Source organism: Schistocerca cancellata, chromosome 9, assembly GCF_023864275.1.
Source record: "Schistocerca cancellata isolate TAMUIC-IGC-003103 chromosome 9, iqSchCanc2.1, whole genome shotgun sequence".
Taxonomy (NCBI): domain Eukaryota; kingdom Metazoa; phylum Arthropoda; class Insecta; order Orthoptera; family Acrididae; genus Schistocerca; species Schistocerca cancellata.
In genome coordinates this window covers 357142502-357152392 of record NC_064634.1, presented here as the reverse complement: position 1 = coordinate 357152392, position 9891 = coordinate 357142502, and the positions used below count along the sequence as shown (strand labels likewise).

The following is a 9891-nucleotide window of genomic DNA, read 5'->3' as shown; positions in this document are numbered from 1 at the left end:
TTTATTAAGTTTTTGCAGATAAATGAACACGTCAGGACACTGTGACATTGTGTGAGTGTGAAAGTATTTATGTGAAAAAGTTATTTTACCTTAACAGCCTTTGAATCATATGAATCTGTGATATGGACAATCTTTCGCATAGTTTTAGAGCTTGTGAACAGCATCATAACAGTCGAAGAGTAAGAAAGAAATGGCTCTGAGCACTATGGGACTTAACTGCTGAGGTCATCAGTCCCCTAGAACTTAGAACTACTTAAACCTAAGTAACCTAAGGGCACCACACACATCGATGCCCGAGGCAGGATTCGAACCTGCGGCCGCAGCGGTCGCGCGTTTCCACACTGTAGCGCCTAGAACCGCTCGGCCACTCCGGCCGGCAGTATGAAAGAAAATCGCCACTTAAGGTGAATCATATCGGTAATAATGTATGGTAGCTGTTATTTAGTCACGACTTGAACATGTGCCAGTTTGACAGTACGGAATATAAGGGTCACTAGAAAGACATTGAAATACTTTGCCTGCTTACTGATAAGTCTGCCGCTTCAGCGTACAGAATACGATTGCCGTCTCAAAGCTGGCTCTCTCAGTTAATTCTCTATCTTGACGTGTAAAGGGCAATGAGATAGCTAGGAGATAAGATGGGGCAGCTGATAAGTGGTGAGATAGAGATACTGAGTCACTTTCTGTCCAATAAGCCCTGATTCCCTACTAATATATAATGTGTTGTAGAATCACGTTAAGTGTAAGCCCGGCTAGCTCAGTCGGTAGAGCATGAGACTCTTAATCTCAGGGTCGTGGGTTCGAGCCCCACGTTGGGCGCTATTTTTTTTTTCCTTGTGCTACGGCGGCAATCCATGCTCGCTCTAGCACGAATTTGCAAGTCTCAGGAGAGAGCAATCGAGAACAACTTAGAAAAACACTGTGAATGCGTTTAGTGAAGACCTCGTCCACGCGGTAGGTTGATTGAGCGGTCCACCTAGGATGTCACGTGCGAGAATTGACTGTAGCTGTGCCCAATGCAAACACATGATGCGCCGTTAAAAAAATTAAAGCCGAGCTTTTCAAGAAATAAAATGACATGAAAAAAGATGTGAAAGCAGAGGTGGTTTATCCACGTAGCACACGCTACGGAACCCTGGTTGTCAGAGACCACGCACCGTACAGCACATTTTATCGGGGAAAATCTATCGTTAGTATTGAAAATAATATCGCTGCTTCGGATTATAGGGGCAATATTGTGCCCAATTTTTAAAATTCTTGACGTAAAAGAGCACTGGCACAAAACTGTGTCTATTTTCAAATGTTTGAAGAACGTGTTCGACGTAATTCTATTTTATTTAACTACATTTCACTTACCCGCACCAAGAGTTTTATTTCATGCCCTGTACCGTACCACTAATCTCTGCTCTGCGTTATTATCGCTATATGAGATATATAGGGTGGACCTAAAGTCTTAGTACAATTATCAATTTTTATTTCACAAAAACTACAGAGCTTACAAATTTGTGGTTTGTGACAAATGAAATAAACTTCAAGACATGCGCCGTTCGTTGCTCGAAGAATGTCTAATCGACATTCGACTTCACGCCGTATGTCTGACAACATTCCTTGTGTAACACCAGCAACAGCATCTGTTAGTCTTCTTAATGTATCCAGAACCGACAGTTGTGCGACGTAAACCTTGTCCTCTACGTTGCCCCACCAAAGGAAATCTAAAGGCGTTACGTGTGGTGAGCTTGCAGGTCAGGCAGTGAGAACATCATGCCCATTCCACCTGTCGGGGAACATTTCCTTAAGAAAATTTCTTACATGCAATCTCCAATGTGGTCAGGGACGTTTGTACCATTAGACAAGACCAGGTGGCTGCGCAAAAAGCGGAAAAAATTTCAAATCAACCAGTGAAAAAATTGAGGAAACGAGGAGAAAAAACGTGGAACAATAATATGGAAAGTATAATGGATTTTCAATATTGTGCCGTTGGATATTGACGGTGATGGTGGGTGCGGTGGAATAGGTGGAGGGGGGGGGGGGGGAGATCGGAGAGACCAATGATAGTAAAAGAGAGGGACTTCGTTTTACCGTTCTCGCCTAGGCCGGTAAAACACGTAGCAATATCTCTGGTGATGGTGCACCATCTTTTGAAAAATTACATCAGGCTGCAAATCTCTCAGTTACGATTCCACAAATTGTTGTACCACATCCAGATAGATGTTAGCTGTTACTGATTTTTCGACACAAAAAAAGGGCCAGTGGCTGTTGTACATTATTCTGTGCCACACATTCAGTATATGGAAATTCCTAAAGCGAACCAAGGCAACGTGTGGACTTTCTCACAGTGTGCTTGTTAACTTTTACCTGATATGTGGAAAGTGGCCTCATATGAAAAACAAATTAGTTGAAGATACTTATCGCAGCGTGAACCGTATGGGAACGCCCCTCAGACCGCGCGGCTACCCGGGTCGGCTAGTGAATGTTTGTTTATTTGTTGCGAGCTGTCATGGCTAATGACAATGGTACACGTCAAATTCTACATAAGCAAGCGAGAGACATGATTTGCAGGATACATACTTTCTTGAAGCCCAAGCTCCTCTATGCAGTTAATGTAACTGTCAGTTGGAAGCGCAAAACTGCAATCCTGTCCGTCTCTCGCCATCCACAGACTGCCATCGTTCGTGAATCGGACTATACAGGGAGTTAGTGTGGCCCTCCTGCTTTGCCAGCAAGAAGGTGATGTGGGCACTGTGGATGAGGGTTTTCTTTTTTAAGTAAGCAAACTCCTTCCGAAACTTGAACTCGTTCACCAGCACAGAGAACTATAATTATCAAATGCGAAACAACTACAACCAGTGTTACAAGATGTGGAATGTAAATTATACAAAGACAGTAATTAAAAAGAAGGGTTGCCAACTTGCTGCCCACGAACACGGAAGCACACTTGATGAAGCTTAGGAAGGTTGTAACCTGTGTACAGTAATTGGACAAAAATACGGGAACACCGCGAGAAATGTATGGTTGAAAACAAATGCAGAACGAGGCCCAGCCTGCAGGTTGCGCCGTTGTATTGGACCACGAATGGCACCTGTACAGTGTGCTGGAAACCTTGCAAGTATCAGTCGTGGTCACAGCAGTATTGTGTAGGAGCTAAGTGAATTCTAATGTGGGCAAATTGTTGGTGCTAGTATGGTGGGTGGTTTCGTAATCAAAGTAGTCGATATGTTTGGCGTTTCAAGAGGCGCCGTATCTAAGATTTAAAGCGCATACTGGTAATTGCGGAAACAGTATCCCCTAAGTCAAAACGCAGACGAAAGTGTATAGTGAGTGATCGTCAGGGACGGTCATACAAAAGCATTGTGACGGAAAGTAAGCGAATGATGTCTGCACCAATCATTTTAGAACTAATTGTCTTATTCACGAATCGCGCCAGCACAAAAACTACACTAAGGGAGCTCCATAAGCTGGGACTTGCATGGCGAACTTTAATTCCTAAACCACTCACCACTGATGGAAAAAATTTGGGAATTTATGGTAAGTTCCTGTGGGACCAAACTGTTGAGATCATCAGTCCCTCGGCTTACACACTGCTTAATCTAACTCAAACTTACTCACACACCCATGCCCGAGGGAGGACTCGAGCCTCCAACGGGGGGACGCCGCGCGAAGCGTGGTAAGGCGCCTCAGACCGCGCGGCTACCACGTGCGGCTCACTGATGGAAATGCCCTTGGCAGTAAAACGTGGTGCCGAAGCCATAAAACGAGGACTATGAAGCAATGGAAGAGAGACATTTGGTCGAATGTTGGATGATGATTTGGGCAGCCATATCTTTCCATTCCATGGTCCCATGGGTACTCTACAAGTGTGCATTACTGTCAAAGATGTAGATGTAGATGTAGATGTAGACCGTGCTGCCACATAAGGCTGCCGTGAGGGGAGGGGGAGGGAGAAGCGGTGAGGAGAAGGTAGCGTCGGCTGCTTGCAGCAATGCTGGCACAACTCACCACCTGTGTTTCGGACTTCCCAGGTTTCACTTGCAGAAGTACAGCCCGCTTAAGTAGGAAATTTTATGTCCTATGCCGCTAATGTTAAATTATCGAATTTTGTGACCCATTATCTTCGAAACTTTACAAGTTACCTACTTTCAATTTTCCATAATTATTGAATGCACCTTTCTACATACATTGAACTAGAACCATTAGAAAAATTGTATTATGGGGCATGTTATCTTTTTTTTCAAACACTCAATTTTTTGACAGAATTTTGTAAATAAATGAACATAAAAACAAAACAACTCAGGATATTTTAATTATTTTAGTTCCATATGTGTTGAACCTCGCACTTGGCATCCTGTGAAACTTCATGTCTCTACCATCAGTACTTTTTTTTAGAAAACGGGTCATTTATTCGAAAAATGCAATTAAGAGATATTGAGGTTTAAAACTTTATTACAAATTCTCATACAGACTTACATTTCTGCGTCTTTTATGCACTAGAATTGCTCTGGCTCATTGTCTGTGTCTACTCCAGTGTCACAACAGCCCAGTGCTTGCCGCCTCCTTTTCTTTCTTGCTTCTTTTGTCATTTGCTGAGCAGCTAACTCTGCTTCATGTACACGAAGCTCATCTAGTTCCCACAGTCCTTTAGCTGTGTTCTGTCCAAATCTTACCCCTAACTTCTTTCATAGTTCCCACCACTAAAAGTTATTACAGCATCAGAAACCGCTAACTTCAGAGTCATAAGGCCAACAAATACATTTTTAAGTAGACAACATTATTGAATGACTCATTCAAATTCTGGGTCTTCCTATGTAAACACTTCTTTAGTAGCTCAGGATTTGCCAAATCTCTAAATAGGTTTCATTGCCTCCATTACTGCCAAAGGAAGAGAATGTTTATATGTAAATTCATGCAGGGTGCCAAAAAACTCAGCTTGTCTATATTTACACCGGTGTTTGTTGGAGGAAGACACAAAGAGTGACATGGCTGTTCATCGGTGTTTTCAAGGTCTCACATATCTGTTACCCACAAATTTGTGTTTCTTGAAGCTATTTTTCCACTTAGTCATTTTATTTACGTATAAAAAGCAATAGAAGTTAGCTTACTACAAAAATAGCCAATAATCACACTACTTTCAACAAAAACTAGTATCACAAATGACTGATTTGTTTATTCGTAATGCAAACTTCTGAGCCGTAGCAGTACGTACAAAACAAAGCAATCCACTGCCTTCTAGACTGTGTTGTTCACAAGATATCACTGCTCAACTGCAGCAGTATATGCATAATAGCAAAATTTGACAGTCACACATCAACATTCTAAATATTATTTGAAGGCCTCACAATTGTCTGATTTTAATGTATTATATACGAAATCGTTCAGGAAAGTCCAAAGTACATTATGAGGTGGAATACAGAAAATATCCCCTTACGTGACACTTTCGTTGGATCGGAAATCATCTTATTTGTTGACATATTCATACTGGAGAGTTTTAGCTACAACTGTTGTATTTATTATTTATGTGCCGAAAACAATGAAAAATGAATGCAGCTGAATGTATGACTTAAAACACTATGAACAGCAAGTAAAAAACACATTTCTGGAATCTGTTTAGGCATTTCATTTATCATCATATCATCATACTATCATATCATAGTATCATATAGTATCATATCATAGTATATCATATTATCATCATCGTATCATCATCATCATCATCATCGTATCATCATCATCATCATCATCGTATCATCATCATCATCATCATCGTATCATCATCATCATCATCATCGTATCATCATCATCATCATCATCGTATCATCATCATCATCATCATCGTATCATCATCATCATCATCATCGTATCATCGTATCATCATCATCGTATCATCGTATCATCGTATCATCATCATCGTATCATCGTATCATCATCATCGTATCATCGTATCATCATCATCGTATCATCGTATCATCATCATCGTATCATCGTATCATCATCATCGTATCATCGTATCATCATCATCGTATCATCATCATCGTATCATCGTATCATCATCATCGTATCATCGTATCATCATCATCGTATCATCATCGTATCATCATCGTATCATCATCATCGTATCATCATCGTATCATCATCATCGTATCATCATCGTATCATCGTATCATCGTATCATCATCGTATCATCGTATCATCATCGTATCATCGTATCATCATCGTATCATCGTATCATCATCGTATCATCGTATTATCATCGTATCATCATCATCATCGTATCATCGTATCATCATCGTATCATCATCATCATCGTATCATCGTATCATCATCATCATCGTATCATCGTATCATCATCGTATCATCGTATCATCATCATCATCATCATCGTATCATCATCATCATCATCGTATCATCATCATCATCATCATCGTATCATCATCATCATCATCGTATCATCATCATATCATCATCGTATCATCATCATCATCATCGTATCATCATCATCATCATCGTATCATCATCATCATCATCGTATCATCATCATCATCATCGTATCATCATCATCATCATCATCGTATCATCATCATCATCATCATCGTATCATCATCATCATCATCGTATCATCATCATCATCATCGTATCATCATCATCATCATCGTATCATCATCATCATCGTATCATCATCATCATCATCATCATCATCATCGTATCATCATCATCATCGTATCATCATCGTATCATCATCATCATCGTATCATCATCATCATCTCATCATCATCATCATCTCATCATCGTATCATCATCTCATCATCGTATCATCATCTCATCATCGTATCATCATCTCATCATCGTATCATCATCATCATCATCGTATCATCATCATCATCATCGTATCATCATCATCATCATCGTATCATCATCATCATCATCGTATCATCATCATCATCATCGTATCATCATCATCATCATCGTATCATCATCATCATCATCATCGTATCATCATCATCATCATCATCGTATCATCATCATCATCGTATCATCATCATCATCGTATCATCATCATCATCGTATCATCATCATCATCATCATCGTATCATCATCATCATCATCATCGTATCATCATCATCATCATCATCGTATCATCATCATCATCATCATCGTATCATCATCATCATCATCATCGTATCATCATCATCATCATCGTATCATCATCATCATCATCGTATCATCATCATCATCATCATCGTATCATCATCATCATCATCATCGTATCATCATCATCATCATCATCGTATCATCATCATCATCATCATCGTATCATCATCATCATCATCATCGTATCATCATCATCATCATCATCGTATCATCATCATCATCATCGTATCATCATCATCATCATCGTATCATCATCATCATCATCGTATCATCATCATCATCGTATCATCATCATCATCGTATCATCATCATCATCGTATCATCATCATCATCATCATCGTATCATCATCATCATCGTATCATCATCATCATCGTATCATCATCATCATCGTATCATCATCATCATCGTATCATCATCATCATCGTATCATCATCATCATCGTATCATCATCATCATCGTATCATCATCATCATCGTATCATCATCATCATCATATCATCATCATCATCATCGTATCATCATCATCATCATCATCATCGTATCATCACTTGAGGACATGGTACAGATGATAATTTCATCGAGGGGTAGTTCCATTATTCCATCTTGTGACCAGTTCTCTTGCTCCGCTGCTCATTCCTCCTGTAACGTTGCCAGTCCTGTGCGGCAACTGAAAGGAAAGTAACAGTAACAAGATTCTGCAATCTTTCTTTCTACATGTCACCAGCGACATTGTTCTCCCTGAAATTGTGTTTTATTTTATACCCTTGGAACCCCAAACACACATAATTGACACCATCAGTAAAGGAACTGCGAAATGATTTTTACCAATCAATTTGTTTCACCAAAAAAGTAGAATGGCAGTACAAACGTTTTTAAATTTTTAACTGAGTTCGTTAATGTTACCGCCAACATAAATGTATTACTTTTCTGATAAAAGTAGTAAATACTGCTTGCAGAAATGTAAGAGTAATTAAAAGTCAGTCTTTTGATGAGATATCGCACCGCCATTTTTGTTTCCTGTTATCCAGTACTTGATTATAGAACAGACAAGACAGCCGGCCGGTGTGGCCGAGCGGTTCTAGGCGCTACAGTCTGGAACCGCGCGACCGCTACGGTCGCAGGTTCGAATCCTGCCTCGCGCATGGATGTGTGTGATGTCCTTAGGTTGGTTAGGTTTAAGTAGTTCTAAGTTATAGGGGACTGATGACCTTGGAAGTTAAGTCCCATAGTGCTCAGAGCCATTTGAACCATTTGAATTTGAACAGACAAGACATGTTCAAAATTTGCATCCTCAAAGTTTTTAATTTAAGTGAAGTCCTCTGATTTCAATTAATTGAATGGTGATCCTTGGTAACATCAATATGTACTCCTCAAATTTTTTTATTTTAATTTTTGTGTTTCGTTACAACAGTGGCGACTCCTCTGGTTTTTTAAGAATAACTGCACTTCTGTTACAAGTACTTGCGGCGAGTTCCTGAAGCAAACTTGCCCCAGTGACTGGAAGAAGTAAACATGAGTAAGTTTTTGTTCTAATGCAAACACCTCAGCAAATGTTTACAGAAGTTATTTACTAGTGCACGCAAGCCTCTCGTAATGCTTCGCATCTAGGGGCAGCTTGACGCTGGCAGTGCTCGGACACAAATGAATGTATTTCAAGTTTACCGATCTTCTCCGCTTCCGGCAGCACTCGCGAAATCGTGGATTTACCGGGGCCAAACAGTACTTCTAAACTTATGGTATCTTATCCTTTACGAAAATATGATCAGAGACTTTTGATATAAGAAGGGCACTCCATACGACTTCTTTCTTTGTCTGTAATCGCCTATAAACTTAGGCGTGTTTTCTTTGGAGTCAACAAACATTTTGCGCATAATTCGCTTGACAGCGCGACCTCAGTACATTACACCTGACAGCTACCTGTCGCGTACTGAAAAGCGCGAATATTCTCACCGAAAGCGAGTAGGAAAGAGCACAAATATTCTCACCGAAAGCGGGTAGGAAAGAGCTTTACGCACGGCCTCCATCTCCAGGAAATTCCGCATGTACGAAAATAATGCGCATCCGCAGTTGCGCTGTTGGAAATTTACGCGCACGCGCAAAGTTGGACACAAAAAAGGCTTCGTGTGGACGCACGTTATAGTTACTTTTATGCTGCGCTTTAAAGGAAGTTGGACGCCCTATCCCGATAATGTTAAATTTAGTGACTTTGCTTCCCTGTATTTCAGGAACCACGGTAGCCATTGACATGAAACTTTTAGGGGCATTAAACTATTTCCTGAGTCTACTGAACTACAATAATTGCATTTCAGCCACTGCTTTCGGAAATACAATTTTTAATTACACAGTTAAAAATATGTGTACTTCTTTTGTACGTTATCCTACATAATTTTAATTATACATAACATTATGTTCTTCTCTTAGTTCAGTAGACTCGGGATACGTGTTTTGTTACTCCCTGAAAATCCGAATACCCTACTCGAAATGGTTTCTGAGGTTTAGAGAAAAATGCAACAGAAAATGTAAATTTTCAGGAACGGCTTCTAAAGTTTCAAAAGACTGTAACTCACTTAATACATGCTTAATTTTTTGTATCTAGTCACGCAGAAGCACCCTGCACCATACTGTATAATGCTTTTGATCTTTTCCCAAGTTTTTTCTTCTTTTCTTCTTGCTAGACTCCTTAGTGGCCAACTGTGCTGCAAACTCTGCTTCATCAATGCTAACCTTGTCCATCCGTTCAAGTTCACT

The 9891-nt window shown here is 40.1% G+C and overlaps 1 non-coding gene across 1 annotated transcript; it reads left to right on the top strand.

The window, feature by feature from the left end:
• Nucleotides 1-746: 746 nt before the first annotated feature.
• On the top strand, nt 747-819 carry Trnak-cuu (transfer RNA lysine (anticodon CUU)). The gene has a single exon. It is a non-coding gene; the product is annotated as a tRNA-Lys (tRNA).
• The last annotated feature ends 9072 nt before the right edge of the window (nt 820-9891 follow it).